At 33.7% G+C, this 21,899-nt stretch overlaps 1 long non-coding RNA gene and 1 pseudogene across 1 annotated transcript; one reads left to right on the top strand and one right to left on the bottom strand.

Annotated features, from left to right (window-relative positions):
- Window positions 1–2,986: 2,986 nt before the first annotated feature.
- LOC139482868 (piggyBac transposable element-derived protein 4-like) lies at window positions 2,987–5,541 on the bottom strand (annotated as a pseudogene).
- A 4,229-nt stretch (window positions 5,542–9,770) lies between these two features.
- On the top strand, window positions 9,771–12,464 carry LOC139481389 (uncharacterized). The gene is made up of 2 exons (XR_011654609.1): window positions 9,771–11,151; window positions 11,762–12,464. It is a non-coding gene; the product is annotated as an uncharacterized lncRNA (long non-coding RNA).
- The last annotated feature ends 9,435 nt before the right edge of the window (window positions 12,465–21,899 follow it).

Here is a 21,899-nt window from a genome sequence, read left to right as displayed (position 1 = left end):
TAGACAGCACTGAACGATCTAAATATTTTTCCTAATTTGACGTTTGCGTATCCAAATACAGAAAAGAACGGGTATAATCTTAAATGATACCGGGAAAACTATTTCAAATTTATACACTGTTTTGAAGCCATCATTTTTTACTTTTATACATCAATTTTAGTGACCACCAGCCATGTCATTTTTTATCTGGTGTTAGCTACGTTTCTACTTCAAAACAGTAAAGTTTAGCTTCTTTTCATTGTACCTGTTTCAAAGTGCTCTAAAATACTGATTTTATTAAAGACATGAATGAAATTTTGATTAAAAGTTCTGGATTTTCACAATTCCATACGATACTTGTATTTTAAAGTAACTAAAACCCCTTTTGATCCCCTACACAAATTGACGGTGACATTGTTTTCTTTTTTCAACATACGTCATGTAACGTTTATAACAAAATATGTGTCAGGGTCATGTGCATAGTAAAAATTTACACATTGGAAAAGTGAAACAACAAACAAAGATCTTATTGCGTTTAAAGCTAAACGTCTTGGAAAATTCTGACAGATCTGACAAATTATTGATAGCCTACTGTATGGATGGACAAAAGCACAAAAATAGCAATAGAAAATGCATTGCAAAGAAAATTCTGTAGGAAAAAAACATATGAAAAAAGAAAATGAAGGTCAGTTAATAAAATCTTGCTTATATTATTATCTCTTTACTTAGTAAGCTATATTTCCATTTTCATATAGTAATAAGAGCAAAAACTAGCTTATCAAGCCAAGTGAGCCAAACAAGAAGTTTATTCATAGAGATGTGTTCTTACAAAATTGAATTTATTCAAATGGCAAATTCTTGTCAAATTTAAGCATCTCTGATCATTATTGAAGTAAAATGCACAAAATGTGTCCCACCAGTTTCATTTCATTTCCTATTACTAGTATTCAGGTAAAGTATATAACGTAACGGTACCCAAATTGCACCGAGTACCCAAATTGCACCTATTTAGCAAAACTAGCAGCGAAAATCTTACAAGATTTTCTAGAGACTAAACAATTTGTTTTTTTATGAATTGATACTAAGCACATCTTTCAACATAGGTAAAACTATTTAGATATTCACAAAACGTTCACAGTATCTATCAACAGATGAAGTATTTACTGAAAAAGCAAAATGTACTGAAACGTCGCCATGCGACGTCATCAAAACGTCATCTTTTTAAAATGAGCAAATACAATATGTTACAAGTATCCATTTAAAAAATAATGAAGAGTAAGCATGGACTAATATCCAATTGTTCAAAATATTTAAAGAAATTAAACAAAAGCTCTGTTATTAGACTTTTGACTATGTGAATTTAAGCATGGAAGCAATTTGGGTACACCTCATTTCATAATCATTGATGGTTTGGAGGTCAGTTTAGACCAATTTTTCTATGATTCCATATGGAATAAAAATCAAATTGGTGTACCTTTATAATAAAGAAGGATAGGGCTACAAAATAAACACAGAATGAACATTTTTGTTTTCATCATAAAAAAGCGTAGATGAAAAAACTGTCAAAATAGGTGCAATTTGGGTACCGTCACGTTATATATATATACAATACTTTGTTTATCAATATGTAATTATTTAAAGAAGCTGATCAATACAGCAACCTGTTCAAGAGAAGAAGCCCCATTTTTTCCAAAAAGTTTACTTTCATAATCTATAAAATACCCTGAGAAATAAGACAAAGGGCTACTGTGCAAGCTAATCTAATAGTTTAATTTTACAATAATAATGATTCTGAAATTCAAAATTGTGTCACTTTCACTTATAATTTAAAGCATATTTTTTACAGAATTTTTTCAATATTTTTGGTGTAAAACTTATAAATCCCTTTTTTGTATTTTACTGTTCACTTAAGAAGCATAGGCTTGAGTTTAAAGGCTCTCTTAATTTGAAGAAATTTGTTGTGACTCTTGGTCACACTTTATAGAATATAAAATATATATAATCAGAAAGATTATTGAAATTGTATAAACTATGTTTTATTGCATTAAATATAATCAGAAGTGTTTAAAAAAAATTCTGCTAGGAATGATCCCACATATAAAAATTACATGTAGTATATTTCATCCGCCAGATCTAATTTCTTTCAATATAGCTAGGTTTTTAATTTTACATGTAACGTTAGGTGTCATTATCCACATTTCTGAATTGTTTTTTTTTACTGCAGTAATATTTTGTCTTTTAATATTTACATTTAGTTCTTCTCTGAAAAATAGGGGGAAGTATCTCTTCTTTATATTATCATAACATAGTTATAAATCGAGTTTCGTTTATTTTCTTTCTAATTTTTGTAAAGTAAACTCCTTTTTTAATTTTTATGCATTTTGCTGGGTTTTTATTTTTGACTGGTGATATTAAGGGGAGATAACCACTTGCATAAATCGGCCTAAAAACCACCGCTTCGGTTTGAAATCAATTTGACGTTTGCGTATCCAACATTCTATTGCCGAGATATTCATATCGAGTGTTTTTCTTAATGAGATGCTTTATTGAATTTAAATTCAGCCCATCATTTTTAGTTTCCTCGTAAATATTTAGATTTTTCGTTCAGGAGACTTGACAATTTTCACCCAAACTCCAAGTTTGCAGATAAAATAAAGAATAAAGGACTTTGATTTGATGTGTGAGCTTTGACGAGAATAAACTATGGATACTCAAGATTAGTTAGGTCAACAAGTTTTTATTACGACAATAGTATTCAGTGAGTTAAAATGAGGTTTGTCTCATCCGTTTTTTTACTGAATTTTCACGGTCACGTGACTCTATTGTTGCTGATAAACTTGGGGTCAAACCGTGACCTGCTTTCCAACTGTGAAACCTAATAAAACCGTCAACGTCAAGATTATCCAAATGCCCATTGTTTCATTTGTGTATATCTTGGTCGGCCTGAAATGATATTAAAAATATGCAAATATTAAGTAAAATTAATAATTTACAATACGTGTGCACCATAGAATATTTTTAAACACGGCAATATTTGAGGCATCCGAAAACTTTGAGTGATAAATACAATGTATGTTAACTTACTTATACACTATCATAGTAATTTGTTGATGTTTTTTTTCTCCTTTTTAAAATGTAAATGTGATCTGGTCAATTTTATTAATGCAAAGACAATGAGACTATAATGGTCAGATGATTTAATGATCGATAAGGCCTAATTAAAGTTCTCTACAGTCTTCGTGCAAGGAAACACGTACAGTCCTTATGGAGGCCTTTCTTGCAAAAATTGTATACTGTTCTGCTCCTCTTCCTACCACCGTGGCTGCGGTTGGAACACACGCAACAGTCCTTCTCTTTTCTGCCAGGCAAGGTACTTACAGACCGTGCTCGCTGGTGTCGTCTCCGTCGTCGCGGCTGTTCACTTCGGATTCCGGATAAAGATTCAACAATCTCCTGGATGAATCGAAGTCTGGATTTTACTGATGTGTCAGACGTGTTTTTTTGATACAATATATAGGCATTATGTACAATGCGGTGAAATAAATGTAGGACAACTTTCTTCCACGGTTTACGATTTTTTCGGTGTTCACCGTACGCTTTCATTATGGCATCTGTTGTGTCAACTGCTCCCATATTTTTATTGTACCCGTTCACGATGCGTGGGCGACCGGAGGGAAGATGTTGAGCTGAAAATGCCGTACTTAGCATTCGTACTGTTTTTTTCCCATCCATATCTCTAAAAGCGGCGCATAACATTTTACCCTTTCTCATGTAAACAGGATTGTCAGGTGTCGGATTCGCGTTACGAATGGTGTTCGGCATAGGCCGATTCTTTCTAAGAGTTCCTGAAAAAAGAAAAAAAATGTCGGCACGTTTCCCAATGTAGCCTATATTTTTTTGCTATCTATTAACATATGTATATACTATGTATAACTTTAAGAAATAATAGTAACACTACGTACATGTGCATATCTAAGGAGATATATTGACTGAAATGCAAGTATTATATTTTAAACGAACTGTTTATATGTACACATTTGGTGTATTTTAAAATGCCAGCTTACCATTCCAGAGTGCACGAGTTCACATCAGGTTTATTTTACGGGGTCAGTATTTCTGTTTAAGTTTCAATGTGAAATTATTTTTTAACCATTATCTTGACTGTATGTTATTTTCAATTATTTCTTTAATTTTATAGCGGTTCCATTTTTTCTTGTTTATCTGACCTTTATTGTTTAATTTTGGGAAATTTTTATAACACTTAGACTGACTAAAAATGTCATTACCATGCACTGTTCGAAGTTGAATATAGTGATAATAAAATTGTGAAAAGTCAAAAACATCGGTACACCGATATAAGGTGAATATTCTACATTTAATTTGCTTTACTTTAAATAGCTACCTGTAATATATGTAGAAGTTTGAATAAGTCGTGAAGCTAGGTTTTGTGAGCAAAAGAAGCTATCACAAAAACATGGTAGCCTTTATTCAGAATATTGGACGCACTCATAAGATCCATGACAATCGTTGTACCCCGCAACTGTCCTGCTGGTACTGGATCAAAAGGTCGCCCTCTGTACACAGACATTTGCAAAACGTAACCAGTCGCTGATTCACAAAGCATCCAAAATTTAATTCCAAACTTTGCAGCCTTAGATGGAATGTACTGCCTCATTACATTATGTCCTTTGGTTGCCATTAAAGTTTCGTCCACACAAACCTCTTTTTTAGGAACGATGAACCGACACAATTGTTTGTTCATAAAGGATAACAGTGGTCTAAATCTTGAAGCAGGGTCATACGCTGGGTGCTATATATAAAAATAAATAAAAGCATCTTGAGATGAAGTTACGCTGTAAAGCCCCACGGGAATGGATACCTTATATCCTTATCCGGGACTGAACTTTTGTTTTCAATTGCTTTTAGTTCCCCTCGTAACACTTTATATTTGGAAAGAAAAATTTTGATTTCGTACAAAATATTTAAGGAATCGACGAGGATACATGGATTAAACGGAAACCTTTACTTTTAACACAAATTGAACGTTTATTTCTATAAAAAAAAAAGGTATGACAAAACTAAAAATTAGTCATCAAATAGAGAATGGAATTTGGGAATATGTCAAAGAGACAACAACCTGACCAAAGAGCAGAAAACAGCCTGATTGTTTAAGCACATCACTATGCGATATGGAATTTGCTCATTATTGAAGGCTGTACGATGATCTATAGTTGTATATTATTGTGTCATTTTGGTTTCATGTGGAGAGTTGTTTTATTTGAAATCCTATCATTTCTTCGTTTCAATGTTTAAGCATGGTTTACACAGTATAATTCGTACCTGTCTCGGGACGTTTCTTGAATAGTCTGACACATATAAAAACTTTAGTATGTTCTGGAAACGATTTCTTGACATGACCTTCTTGAACCAATGGGATGCCTGACTTGGTAAAGATGAATTCCAGTATTCTTCTATGGAAGACTTCCTAATCAAACCCATGTTAAACACTATAGCTAGGAAAGACTTCAGTACATTTTCTGTAAGCGGTCTCCAAGACTTCATTCTGGCATATTTTTTGGCGGTTGCTGCACCTTCTCTTATGTAGTTTCTTGCATTACTGTACAAAGGAATGGTATATCTTAAGATTTATATTTAGAGGACGTCCATTTGTTATTATGTTAGGACAGGAAGATTTTTATGCGGATATTTATTTTCATACGAATGCTAATATTTTTGTTTGTTCATCATGATAATGCATCGTGTAACGTGAGCTATTTTAATTTTTATCTTCCCTTATTATATCTCTTCAATTTGATACGTTTTATTTCGCTAACGAAATGAAAGTTTTATTAAATTGTTAAACAATAATTGATTAAGGTTAACTGATTTGTTTATTGAATTTCTAATGGTACAAAAACATTGGAGACAATTTTTTTCCCTATCAGTGCTTTCAAAATGATTTTACAATGTACCTGTTTGTTCTCCTGACGATTTCTTTTATCAGTTCTATCGAAAACAGCAAATAGAAATATTTAACTGGTGTTGGATTTGCTGCCGGTATGTTTCGTGGCCCCGGATTCGCCCGGAATATTTTGTTCTGCTCCGGTTCTGGAGGAAAAACTCGCATCCATGGATTGACGGTAACCATTGCGCTGAATTTTACAGCAATGACGTCACTGTTCGTCAGAGAATTGTATATGACGTCACGAAAAAAGGAAGAATGTAGAGAAAAAGAAAGAATATTGACAAAATATCAAATTAATGTTTTTATATCATTTACCCTAACCATCGGCCAAATCGGCCCATTGGCAGTTAAAGAACACCTAAATCGGCCCAATCGGCCGGCTGGCAGTTACAGACAACGTCAATCGGCCCGATCGGCCCGATGGCAGTTAAAGGTAACGTCAATCGGCCAAGATCGGCACGCTGGCAGTATTTATATTAATATGTAATATGTAATTTGAATATTCTTGAAATTATAAGAAGAGTTGCTATATTAGTCTGCTTACTTTCAAATATTTTCACACACTTGAAACTAGCTTACATGTAAACAGTTGCTGCTACATGACTGTATATTGTTCATCTATGTATGATACCGGAGTATAGTCGTAGTTATCATATACTTAGCATTGATATGATAGCTTTTGCATATGTGTAATGAGCGGAAGTACACAAGCCATAAATATTAATTTCCCACCCGGGCTGATAACCCATATCAGGTGCATCTCGTGCACAAAACCCATAATAGTGCCTCTCGTGCAAGTTACTTCCGGTGTTTCTGATATCGGTTGTTTACCTTTCCATTGTGACGTCAGATATTTTTATGACGACGTCAAAATTTACGGGAACTTTTGTGGGGATAGTTTAGTACTTGTTAACAAATGCCATTGACAATTATGAATCATTTTATAGTACAACAAACATGGAGTAATAATTATCATAAAACTCTTTCAAATTTTCAATGTTTCAAAATGCCTCTATAGGAAATGTTACCATAAATATATATGAAGGTAGTGATGCTGTTGTTGGAAAATTATAGTATATTTGATTCATAATTTAACTTCTGTATAAAGTTTTTGACTGTTTAAGTTATTGCATTTGCTTATTTGCCTTTTATAAAACTATTGTCGGAAGTATATGATAAAGCGATTAATACATGGCCTTTTCCATATCAGCCTGGGTATCATCCCTCGACCCATATCAGCACCTCGACTCCGTCTCGGGCTGATATGGGGGTCTCGGGATGATACACAGGCTGATATGGAAAAGGCCATGTATTAATCTCTATATATATGGGTCGTTTCTCAAACTTATGTGAATACTATATAAAATCATATCAGTTGGTCACAAAAGTCAAGCGTAAATAACAAAAACACTTTCAATAATCATGATAGTGTACATGTAACATTGACATCGTAGCGATTCGGAATATCATTGAAAATCGTAAATTTTATGTCGTTTTTTATACTATATTGTTTTTACACGCATTGCATTAACTGCACATAAACATATCTAACACATACATAGTGGAGGGGGAGGACAGGGGGTACCCTTCTCCCTTCTCCCACCCCTCTTCTCCTTTCTCCTACCCCCGTCCTCCTTTCTCCCATTAGAATAAAACATCTCCTTTTGAGATATTTTTTCTTGAAATATTAGATCATTTTTTCCCTGTCTCCCTTACCCCTGTCCTCCCCCTCATAATGCCTCTGCCCCTCTCAACAGTATAAATGCCTCAAAAACTAACTCTTATAAAAATATCATGGGCGAATCCATTACCGGGGCGATAATTTCCTTACCTTTTTATCCTGCCCTTCTATCTTATCGGGCATTTTATAGCTGACTATGTGGTATGGACTTTGCTCATTGTTGAAGGCCGTACGGTGACCTATAGTTGTGTGGCGGAGAGCCAGTTTTTAAAACAACATTACTTCCCTTGAAAATGGACTGTTGTAAAATTAACATTTAAATATTACTGTTGATATAAATTATTGATAAAATTGATTGTTTTACAAGTCATAATATCTATTTACTTTATTGTGCTTTAATTTGTTGAAGATATTCACAGATTTTGATATATTTGCAACTTATCATTTACTTATAGAGCTTTTCTATTGATCTTGCTCTTGTAAAATTAGTTCTGTGTAATACCCCAGTCTCTCTATGCCATGATCGCACTACGATCTGTGAAAAAAAATGAAAATGTTGATGATCGTGTAGATCGTAGTAAGGTCGTATCACGGTCGTGGTGAGGCCTTCAAGATCGTGATGAGCGTGGCCAACTTTGAACATGTTCAAAACAATCGTGGTGCGGTCGTGGCCAAATGAGGTCGTAGTAGAAGCGTAGTGAGAGCGCACTAAGATCGTAGTAAGATCGCAAAGGTCGCTGTACCATCGTAGTGAGAGCGTAGCGAAAGCGTGATTCTATTCGGCGAAACTGCGCTACGATCTCATTGCGACGTTAAATTACGACCTCACTACGATCATCACGTTCTCACCGCGACCAAACTACGCTTCCACTACGACTATACCACGCTGTTCACGACCATAGTACGATTCTAGCACGCCCTTGCCGTCCTCATCACGCTCTTCTTACGACCTGACTACGTTCATACTACGACCATTATTCTCATTGTAATTTTCCCATAAAATATATTAATTCTCTCCAGGTTTTGTTTGTCTGTATGTAATTGGGACTTCTTGTCCATTTTATATAACGGCTCAACCATGCTTCTTGTTTGCATATAGATTAGACCGTTGGTTTTCCCGTTTGAATGGTTTTACACTAGTAATTTTTGGGGCCTTTTATATCTTGCTGTTCGGTGTAAGCCAAGGCTCCGTGTTGAAGGCCGTATCTTGACCTATAATTGTTACTTTTAAAAATTGTTACTTGGATTGAGAGTTGTCTCATTGGCACTCATACCACATCTTCCTATATCTATTGACTCATCTGTTTCATATCTGCTATCGTTCACTAAAATATCGTCATTTCAGCTTTATGGACCAGCAATAGGTTGTAATTTAGGTCGGATTGGTTGGTCCGACATCGCTACTTGATCAAGATTCGTTACTATCAGAGCTCCATCTGCCTCTACATCAACCCTAACACCACGCCCACGTGTTCTAGTAGATTTTGGTGGCTTGATTGTATTTTTTTTTCGAGAAATCTACGTATTAATTAGAAATAGAACTGAAGGAATGGTACTGTATTGATATGTAACTCGATGTTGACGTTATTGCTGAGAGCGTACACTACCAAGAATTTACTCACGTTTTTTTGGTACATTTCTACCCTTGTATATATCAGTACTGTTCGGCAAGACAGAAAACTTGTAATGTTATACTTTCTGTTTATTCAGTACTGATTTTGACAGTACTGTTGCAGTACTGATTTTAACAGTACTGTTTCAGTACTGATTTTGACAGTACTGTTTCAGTACTGATTTTGACAGTACTGTTTCAGTACTGATTTTAACAGTACTGTTTCAGTACTGATTTTGACAGTACTGTTTCAGTACTGATTTTGACAGTACTGTTTCAGTACTGATTTTGACAGTACTGTTTCAGTACTGATTTCGTCAGTACTGTTTCAGTACTGATTTTGACAGTGCTGTTTGTTCTGATTTTGTCAGTACTGTTTCAGTACTGATTTTGACAGAACTGTTTCAGTGCAGATTTCGTCAGTACTGATTCAGTTCTGATTTCGTCAGTACTGTTGTAGTACTGATTTCGTCAGTAATGTTTCAGTACTGATTTTGTCAGTAGTGTTTCAGTACTGATTGTGTACTGTAAGTATACCATTTTTAAAGGCAGTGCTTTAAGGCCTGACTTTCAAGTCATGAGGTTCATCTTTCCTTACGCAAATCTTTGCTGGGGGTCATTTTGCAAGAAATAGATCCGGAAATGTTTAAATTTCTCCTCTACTTTTTGTGGTATGTATTGGTTTTTGTTCCTTTCATTTACATTGGGAAATAAAGAAACGATCAGTGTGTATTGTTCGTTTTAAAAATCTATTTATTAATGTGTCTTTTGCATTATAAGCAGTCAATCTGATTACAAACTATCATTATTCGAATTCCGTGTGGAAAGAGGTCCGTTCAATTTCGAGTACTATTTGCGATCTAAAGATATTTTAAAATCATTTCACTCGTTGATATAACATGATATTATAATTAAAAGTCGACTGACCGTGAATTATATTGCATAATATACAATTTAAAGTATTTCTGTACGTGAAGCCGTATGACGTTATAGTTATTTCGGTCTCAGTTATGTAAAATATGAAATTATCGTTCCTGAATAGGGTTCCACTAATTAAAGACAAAAAGCGTCAAAAAGTGATAAGAAGCGACAATAAAATTAAAATAGCGATAAGAAGCGACAATATAATTAATTTAGCGAGAAGAAGCGTCAAGAAGACTATATAGCGACTATACAAAAAAAAAATGTCATTGCAACAACTTATTCCCCATAGATATTAAAAAAAAACATGCATTATTTTTTATTATAGGGGCGGTTATAAAACATTTTTTATATTACTGTACATTGATAGATAAAAATATGTTTTTATTAAGAAGAAAGGGATTAGTTTTTATTAGATATAAAAAAAAATATATTTTATGCACACGCTAAAAATTGGCCATCAAAACAAAAAAAAATCAATTTCCTTTTAAAGAATTTATTGAATCAAAACCATGCAATATCATTTCCTTTCTAACAGTGAAATTCTTCTTTTTCATAGGGACATATTTGATAGGTGTAGCTTCACCCTATCACATCAAATGAGAATAGCTTCGTGAGAGAATTACGATTCGCTTGTCCCTTGTTAGTTATTGTCGCTTCGTCACTAAATTAAACTTCTTGTCGCTGTTTGTCTCTAAAATTCTTCTTGTCTCTTATTAGTGAGACCAGTCAGTTCCGTCCTTAACTTCCGTTTTTGCACTGCAAAACAATCACACAATTAACGATGCCTAGTCCTTGTTGGTGTGTACCTGAGTGTCATTTAAGAGGAGGACTTGCATTTCTAAATGACTTAATAAGAAGGAAAAGTTGGATCAACGCCATGGCTCAAACGTAGATTGTCATGTGCGATGCAATCGTAGAACCCATATCAATCAGCTGTTGTTTGCAAGGCACATTTTACTGAAAACGACTACGTTCAGGAAACTATTCATGGTAAAACTTTATTTTCTTTAAGAAATATATACTGTTATTTATATAATCGCCATGCAAGTAAACCAAAGTCTGTTTGCAACCGCAATTATCGTTTTAGAATAAAAAGCAGTGGCGGATGCAGGTATTTTCGAAAGGGGGGGTGCTAGCCCAGGGCAAAGGGGGGGGGGGGTGCAGGGGGGGTGCAAACATATGTCCCGATTCAAATGCATTGATCGGCCAAAATAAAGGGGGGGTGCGGACCCCCGGAACCCCCCCTCTGGATCCGCCACTGAAAAGGGGAGTGAATTCAAGACGTCATAACTTTTGGGATTACGATTCAATATCATCTGTTTGACATGTTTTGGTTAATACTACAATTGTATGGTTTTTCTACAAGAGATATATTATACTGATAATTATTTTAGCAGTAATTATGTAAATTTCGGTTGTAATGACAAGAATTCATGAGCTATGCCTCGGGCTTTCTTGAAAAATATCAATGACAATGTAAACAGGAACAAAACATTGACGTGAATGATGCTCTCCACCTATGTAATAGTTATTTAGGTATGTGTGTTGCACAAGTCTTTCACAAGTTTCAAAAAAGCTAATGTTATAAAACTTTTTTCAGGGCACATACCCACTTTATAGAGACTTGTCTACTGCCATGCATTCCAATCCTATTTTCATGCACCATTTGTAAGCAAGAGACTGAATGGTTTACAAAATTAAAAATCAGGACGGTGTCCCGTTAAACCAAAAGAACAAAACTGGATGAATATTGTAGGACAAATCTAGAGGAAAGTTTTGATTTGTGAAATTGGTTTTCCTGAACAGATGTACATTCATCCTGCAAGAAAGATTTATAACTGTCCACCAACAACTGACGAGCTAATGTTGAGCTTCACAGATGGAATTACTCAAACACCATAAATGCCTATGTTTTCAGCACAGGTTTCACAAATCATGACACAGCTGTGCATTTTTATGCCCCACCTACGATAGTAGGGGGGCATTATGTTTTCTGGTCTGTGCGTCCGTTCGTCCGTTCGTCCGTCCGTCTGTCCCTCTTCAGGTTAAAGTTTTTGGTCAAGGTAGTTTTTGATGAAGTTGAAGTTCAATCGACTTCAAACTTGGTACACATGTTCCCTATGATATGATCTTTTTAATTTTAATGCCAAATTAGAGTTTTTACCCCAATGTCACGGTCCACTGAACATGGAAAATGATAGTGCGAGTGGGGCATTCGTGTACTGGGGACACATTCTTGTTTATACCTGTTAAGAGTCGAAAACTAAATATTATTTTTATATAAATAAACATATATTGTGTCATTTTAGAACTTATATTTTTCCAAAGGATGCATGAATGAAAGTAGTGAAATTCATTTTGCTTTGATATATAGATTTGAATTACAATTGTTCATGTTATTGTAATGCATATAAAAATAAGGAGATGTGGCACAATGTAAATATATGATATTCTGTGCGTTTATCAAACTAAAGGGGATAAGGAATGGGTATAAGCAGTTACAGGACTGTACTACTGTACAATCTCCAACATTGGAAAAACTCATACTGTAAAGAGAATTTCATATTTACAAGTAAGTTTTGTTTTTGCATTGAATAATTTTCTTCTATTGTCTTAAAAGCAAATATGGGAAGTGGTTAAAATGCTAATGAGACAGCTTTTATGGCCACCAGATGTCATTGTTACCTTGATTAAAAACTCCTTTTTAGCTCACCTGACCTGACTCATCACTTGGTTTCGTCGTCCATAAACTTACAAAAAAACTTCTCTGAAACTACTGTGCCAAATTTAACCAAACTTAGCCAAAATCATCATTGCGGTATCTAATTTAAAAAATGTGTGGTTAGACCCGGTCAACCAACCGAGATGGCCACTATGGCCAAAAATAGAACATACAGGTAAAATGTAGATTTTGGCTTATAACTCTGAAACCAAAGCATTTAGAGCAAATCTGACAGGGTGAAATTGTCTCTTCAGTGAAGATCTATCTGCCCAGGAATTTTCAGACAAATCTGACAACCCGTTGATGGATTGCTGCCCCCAAATTAGTAATTTGAAGGAAATTTTGCAGAGTTTGGTTATTATCCTAAATATTATTATAGATAGAGATAAACTGTAAACAGCAACAATGTTCTGCAAAGTAAGATCTACAAATAAGTCAATATGACCAAAATTTTAAGTTGACCCATTAAAGAGTTATTGCCCTTTATAGTCAATTTTTAACAATTTTCATAAATTTTTGTATTTTTTGTTAATTTTTAAAAAATATTTTCAACTGTAAATACTGGGCCATGTTTATTATAGATAGAGATAATTGTAGCACCAAGAATGTTCAGTAAAGAAAGATCTAAAAACACATCCCCATCATCAAAAACACAATTTTGTCATTTTATATGTGTCCGTTGTTTAATATGCACATAGACCGTCCAAGGTGAGCGACACAGGCTCTTGAGAGTCTCTAGGTCATTAATACAGGTAGATAACTTTATCATGTTTATACTGAAAAATAATTTTGCTTGGAGAGAGAATTTTAAAAAAGTTCTGTCTTCAAAAGAGTTGACATGTTACTATGTACATTAACCATTATGTTACTTGATGTTCTAGCACTACACACAGAACGGAGACTAGTCAATCTTTGTGAATTATTTTTCATAGGATAGGAGTAATTGAATATGTGTATATAATCAATAATTAAAAATAGTTTTATTTACATTAAAAAGGAAAAGTTCTTATGTCTTAAAAATGCATTTCATGGCGAGGTACAGAAAATATACTGTAAACAGTAGACTATAGATATAGGTGAGCTAGGTACAAGAGAACTCTAAATCTTAAATACTACAAACCACCTCTGTTCTATGGAAGATAATGATATAACTGGACTAGAAATACACACAACCTGTAATTAACTGCCTTTACAGCGCTTTCGCGCTTTGATTTTTTCTAATTCTATTGTTGAGTTGATATTTTCATTCACTGTTTTAGTAATAAACTTACTTTTTAGTGCGCACCTTATCCATATGAAAAATAGTTGTTTCTTTAGGTATATTTGCAGCAGTCGATTTGGTGTGGTTAATCTTTTTAATTTGAATGCGTATTGTTTCAAAAAATATTTGGAACTGAAAACTTATATATCTAGGTACATGTAAGTATAGTATGGTACATAACAATTGTGACATATTTTTTTCTTGTGTAGACATCCACTGGGGTAAAGCTGATGACCGTAACTGCATTAACGGTCATCCCAAGATGTCGGATGAAAAATTAGGTCAGTTTCTGTATTGTCTGTTAAAGTGTTTCTTTATCATTTTCTTTACAAATCATACATTGAAACGATGTAAATTTATAAAAGAATCACTCGGAAATCACTAATTACTTCCGAGAAATGTGCATGAAACGGGAAATTCGATTTGGAAAAATCGCTCAGATGACCGTAAATCACAATCGAGATGACCGTAACAGAATCAGCGATTCATAACAAGGCTGACCGTAATTGCTTTTTAGATGACCGTAATTTGTAAATGATGGCCGTAACTTTTAAAATATGACCCTCAATTCTAAGAAATATCCGTGTTTATATAACTATCTTTTTGTATCAAATGATTAATCGTGTTGGTATAAACATATCAATATGAGAGTATTATCCTATAGGTAGAAGAAAATAAGACGTTTGGGTGTATATTTTGTCTTTAAAACGTACAAAGCAAAAGTATTTGATATAGCATCTGGCTTCAGATTCTATCATTTTTATATATCAAAGCTACAGGTTGACTTTATAACGTAAAAAAATGATAGTACGAAAAGATGAAATATATGGGTCAAATCGAATTTCCCGTTTCATGCACATTTCTCGGGAGTAATTGGTGATTTCCGAGTGATTCTTTTATAAATTTACATCGTTTCAATGTATGATTTGTAAAGAAAATGATATAGAAACACTTTAACAGACAATACAGAAACTGACCTAATTTTTCATCCGACATCTTGGGATGACCGTGAATGCAGTTACGGTCATCAGCTTTACCCCAGTGGACATCTCTGATTCAGTGTTGGTCTATCATTAGAGAAATTTTTACAATGTGCATCTCAGTACAATTGGTATACAAATATAGGTTTGATAATTCTGTGACAATATTACTATTATCCTTTTTTATCTGGTTACGTTTTTCTCTTCGACTATATCACCCTGCTGAGCAGATTTTTTTTAGCGACGTGAACATGACCAAGGAAAATTATCAAACTTACTTTCGTCTATCGAAAAACTATTGAAGTGAAGGGGAAAACAACAGAAGTGAAGCAAGATAAGCAGTTTATCGGATTTTACCATTTAGGAGAACCTGAATTCATTCCCGGCTTTTAATGGAGTTCGTGTTGGTTTTTTTGTGTGTATTTTTCAAAGTGTTGTTGTGATTCTTTGTTTACTTCTTGATTTTGATTGTGACGGTCTTTCTGTGTATAGAAAAAGAATACGCACTCGACATCAGAGAGATTAACACTGTCATTCGACGCTGATATTTTACAATATCAATGTGTATGATAGCGCACAATTTATACATATATCAAACAAGATTAGAATACTGTTCATTTTTGGGGAAAGACGGCTTCAAGCCGTCAATCCCCTATGGGGTTGACCAGAGTGACACTCCCTCACATCATTCATTTTGTTTTTATAGTGTGGAAAACCCCCCAACAAATCTTACTTAGATTGAAGAGAAGGAGACCCAGAAATGAATAGTTTGACTTTAAACACTTTTTTACACATTTCCCTTCTGTTTCTAACGAACTTATCGTATCTTGAGCTCTCCTTTACACTATTTACGTTTCTTTTACAATCCGGAAAAATCAGTATGACGAGATATTCTAAATATATCCAACCTACATTGTATTTTATAGTGACGTCATTCTTGGAATGCCACCAGAAGCAGGCATATCCTTCACTGGTTATTTAAATCATTCCCAGAGATTGTGCACTAATTACAAATTGGTATTTGCTAAATCTAAACATAATAATGTTTGCTGTAGATGATTCAAACATCAACATGCAATACTTTAATTTGTAGGTCAGCAATTTTCAAAGTAAACAAAGATCGTGGGGTTACATGAGATAGGGGAGAGAAACGATTTTATTGATTATTTTCTGTAAAAATTCTGTTTTGAGAATCTTCCTCCAATTCAGGAGCACCTCAACTGATGAGTAATTATCCACTAAAATAAAAGTTAATGTATTTAAACACTTAAAATGTGACATTTCATTGGATTAGTAGTCTTCCATTAAAACTAAATTTTTGTCTACCAACATAATCATTGTAATGGTAAAAAAAAAAAAAATTAAAAATGTTGCAGTTTCAACCTATTTATTCATGAAATTTACAAATATTTCAAATTTAGGATTTGGAAACAAGCTTCACCCAGTTTACATCAATCATATTGTTTTTTATTAGTACCTGTATCCCTGTGATGAGATATGTAACTGGGAACTTTATCAATGGAAATTTAAAACTGAATAGATTTTTCAGTCCACACTTTCTTAAGAAAAGAATTAAAAATCCAAGAGTACTGTCACAAAAAATGGAAAATGGCCCTAGCCTGCAGTTCAGTGGTAAACAATCAAGATTTCAAAATATATTGTAGTTGTTGTGAAATGACAGAATTCAGTTGAATTTTAGATAATTAACTATCAACTTTAATCAAATGTTTAGATTTAGAAGATGCAGATCTCTTCCATTGGTCCAAATTGAATCCTAAACTAAGGAAATGAAATTACATAAACAACAATTGATTTCAATATTGTCAACCTTTCTGCATGTTCTAGCTGTTCTCTTTTATCATTCTTTATATGAAGACTATCAAAAGATACCCCCCCCCCCTTTCCCAAAAAAAAAAAATTAAATAGAAACAAGGGCCGTCTTTCCCCACACAAAACAATGTCTCGTTTACCTTATTTTTAATCATAACTGGAATTTATTTTATTTATTATAACCATTTTTTAATATATAATAAAACATTCAAACTAGTATCTCAATTGTTTGTAAAACAATTGAAAGGTCTTTTCTGTTAAAGTGATGTTTTCGTAATGTTCTTTGTACGACCTTTCGTTTGATATATGACAAGCATACCTTCTGAAACTTTTCGCCTTTTACACTTAATGACCTCATCCGCCTACATTTTTGAGATAGGAAGTATGATATATGTAACACAGGGTAGATGAGCTTTCATTTAATATGCGACAACGCCATGTTCTAAAAAGTTTGATTTTTGCACTTAATAACCCTATCCAACTAATTTTTGGAGGTCGGGAATTTGATATTTCAAATGTACACATCATGACCTTTCATTTGATATACAACAACCCTATATTAAAAGAAAATTTATTTTTTTGCACTCAATAACCCCATCCAACCAATTTTTGGTGGACGTCAATTTGAAATTTGAAATGTACGCTTTATGTTCTTTCATTTGATATGCGACAACCTTACCATCTGAGAAATTTGAATTTTTGCACTAAATGACCCCACCCTTCCGCCTGGGATGAAAAAGAGGTTTAAAATGATTTTTTGGTGTTGTTTTTAAATGGAATGTTTTTGGTATTTGGTCAAACATATAACTATGTTAACCTCTTCAATTTCTTAAACATTTTAAGTGGTAAGCTGTTGTTGATTCAGAAATACATGCCGCAGCTCGCAAAATTTCAAACTGCATTATCTCTAAAACGACAATAGATATCTCAAATCTGTTAAATGGTAAATGATCTACAGTTAAAGGACAACATTATAGAAAAAGAATTGGGACAATTTCAAAGTTCACCAAGGTCACAATCAATCATCAAATATATGATGCAATACCAAACTTGAGAACCGGAAGTCGTAGAGACATGAGATACCACCATTCATCTCAGGACTACTTAACCTTTCAAATATCACAAGGTCAAGGTCATAGTATAATGTGAAGGTCAAGGTGAAATTTCATCATCTAGTTCGTCGAGAGGAACATTTTATACGCTGTATGTATGCAGCAAAGTCTTATCGTTTTCCTAATATGTAAGCTTGAAATTGCAGCCTAATTTTATTTTGCACTCTGTGACCTTGGGTGCATATTAAAGATCACATGAATTAAATATTATTGGTGTAGGTCCAAAGTCTCTACGACTTCCGGTTCTGGAAATACAATTTTTCTAAAATTGTACACAATTTTTCAAGGGGAATAACTCCTTACAAGGGTTAATAACAAAATGATTATATATGTTCAGTAACATTGCCATCTGTTCCTGTACATGTTGCCGTTTTCAAATCAATTCTATCTCTAATACTTTTTGAGAAAAATGCAAAGGAAAGAAATTGCTTCAAGGGGATATAACTCTCATAGGGGACGATGCAATCCTATTCAACCTCATATGGTAATACATCATGATGAGATCTACCTATTGTCCAAATAAGGTAATGATATCTTGAAAAACAACGAGAGGGGGCCATGTTGAAAAAAACTAATAAAAGGGAGATAACTTATAAAGGGGATGATGAAATCCTTAACAGGGTCATCTGGTTATACCTCATGATGCGGTTTATCGATGGTCCATGTTTGGTCTTGATAACTTCAAAAGAAACATGGGGAGGCCATGCCAAAAACATGTTGGAAGAAAAAAAAGAAAAAAACTGGTATCTCAATTGTTTGTAAAACAATTGAAAGGTCTTTCCTGTAAAAGTGATGTTTTCGTAATGTACTTTGTATGACTTTTCGTTTGATATACGACAAGCATACCCTCTGAAACATTTCGCTTTTAACACTTAATGACCTCATCCGCTTGCATTTTTGAGATTGGAATTATGATATATGTAACATAGAGTAGATGAGCTGTCATTTGATATGCGACAACGCCATGTTCTTGAAAGTTTGATTTTTGCACTTAATAACCCTATCAAACTAATTGTTGGAGGTCGGAAATTTGATATTTTAAATGTACACATCATGACCTTTCATTTGATATACAACAACCCTATCTAAAAAGAAAATTTATTTTTTGCACTCAATGACCCCATCCAACCCATTTTTGGGAGACGTCAATTTGAAATTTGAAATGTATGCTTTATGTTCTTTCATTTGATATGCGACAACCTTACCATCTGAGAAATTTGAATGTTTGCACTAAATGACCTCACCCGTCCCCCTGAGACGAAAAGGGGGTTTAAAATTTTCATTTTTAAGTAGAGTTTATTAAGACCTTCAATTTGATATATCGGATGACCCCATTCGACAAAATGCCAAAAATGATGCTTACAAAGTCAATGCAAAACTTGAAAATTTCAAATTGATTTTTTGGTGTTTATTTCCATGGAATGTTTTTGGTATTTGGTAAAGCTTATAACTATGTCAACCTCTTCAATTTCTATAACATTTTAAGTGGTAAGCTCATGTTGATTCAGAAATACATGCCTCCGCTCGCAAAACTTCAAACTGCATTATCTCTAAAACGACAATAGATATCTCAAATCTGTTAAATGATAAATGATCTACAGTTGAAGGACAACATTATAGAAAAGGAATTGGGACAATTTCATAGTTGACCAAGGTCAAAATTAATCATCAAATATATGATGCAATACACAACTTAAGAACCGGAAGTCGTAGAGACATGGGACTATCACCATTCAACTCAGGACCACTTTACCTTTCAAATATCACAAGGTCAAGGTCATTGTATACTGTGAAGGTCAAGGTGAAATTTCATCATGACCTGATATTGACCTCAAATTGAAGGTCTTGAACTACTGATCATCTTTGCAGTTTATAATAGGTTGATATCTGTTACCTTTAAAAAGATATACACAAAATACTTTTAAGAATCATCCCGTTGTAACTTTTGAACAGACGGTCGGACCTTTATGGGCTTATCATATAAAATGTAGAGCTCGTCGAGAGGAACATTTTAAACGCTGTATGTATGCAGCAAAGTCTTATCGTTTTCCTAATATGTAAAGCTTCAAATTGCAGCGTAATTTTATTTTGCACTCGGTGACCTTTGACCTTGGGTGCATATTGAAGGTCACATGAATTAAAGATTATTGGTGAAGGTTCAAGGTCTCTATGACTTCTGGTTCTAAAATTATTTTTAACTTTTAAAGGGAAATAACTCCTTATAAGGGTAAGTAACAAATTAATTGTTTATGTTTATAAACATTGCCATCTGTTCTTGTACATGCTGTCATTTTCAATTACATTCTATCTCTAATACTTTTTGAGAAAAATGCAAATATAAAAAATTGGTATAAGGGGATATAACTCTCAAAGGGGATGATGAAATCCTATGCAGCCTCATGTGGTAATACATCATGATTATATCTACCTATTGTCCATATAAGGTCATGATATCTTTTAAAACATTAAAGGAGGGCCATGTTGAAAAAAATCAATAAAAGGGAGATAACTTCTAAAGGGGATGATGAAATCCTACAAAAGTTCATCTGGTAAAAGTTCATGATGAGGTCTATCGATGGTCCATATTTGGTCTTGATAACATCAACAGAAAGGGGAGGAGGCCCTGTCAAAAAAATGTTGGAAGAAAAAAAAGAAAAAGAAAAAAAAAGAAAAAGAAACTAGTATCTCAATTGTTTACAAAACAATTGAAAGGTCTTTCCTGTAAAAGTGATGTTTTCGTAATGTACCTTGTACGACCTTTCGTTTGATATACGACAAGCATACCTTCTGAAACTTTCCACTTTTAACACTTAATGACCTCATCCGCCTACATTTTTGAGATCGGAATTATGATATAAATAACATAGAGTAGATGAGCTTTCATTTGATATGCAACAACTCTATGTTCTTGAAAGTTTGATTTTTGCACTTAATAACCCTATCCAACTAATTTTTGGAGGTCGGGATTTGATATTTCCAATGTACACATCATGACCTTTCATTTAATATACAACAACCCTATCTTAAAAGAAAATTTATTTTTTGCACTCAATGACCCCATCCAACCCATTTTTGGAAGACGTCAATTTGAAATTTGAAATGTACGCTTTATGTTCTTTCATTTGATATGCGACAACCTTACCATCTGAGAAATTTGAATGTTTGCACTAAATGACCCCACCCAACCTCCTGGGATGAAAAGGGGGTTTAAAATTTTCATTTTTAAGTAGAGTTTATTTAGACCTTCAATTTGATATATCAGATGATCCCATTTGATAAAGTGCAAAAAATGATGCAATGTCAACTATATAAATAGAAGTTATGAAACTTACAAAGTCAATGCAAAACTTGAAAATTTCAAATTGAATTTTTGCCGTTTTTTTCCATGGAATGTTTTTGGTATTTGGTCAAACATAGAACTATGTTAACCTCTTCAATTTCTAAAACATTTTAAGAGGTATGCTCTTGTTGATTCAGAAATACATGCCTCCGCTCGCAAAACTTCAAACTGCATTATCTCTAAAACGACAATAGATATTTCAAATCTGTTAAATGATAAATGATCTACAGTTGAAGGACAACATTATAGAAAAAGAATTGGGACAATTTCAAAGTTCACCAAGGTCACAGGTAATCATCAAATATATGATGCAATACCGAACTTAAGAACCGGAAGTCGTAGAGACATGGGACTAGCACCATTCAACTCAGGACCACTTGACCTTTCAAATATCACATGGTCAAGGTCATAGTATACTGTGAAGGTCAAGGTGAAATTTCATCATGACCTGACATTGACCTCAAATTGAAGGTCTTGAATTACTGATCATCTT

This window comes from Mytilus edulis, chromosome 7 (assembly GCF_963676685.1).
Source record: "Mytilus edulis chromosome 7, xbMytEdul2.2, whole genome shotgun sequence".
NCBI classification, from domain to species: domain Eukaryota; kingdom Metazoa; phylum Mollusca; class Bivalvia; order Mytilida; family Mytilidae; genus Mytilus; species Mytilus edulis.
This window is presented reverse-complemented; position numbering and strand designations above follow the sequence as displayed.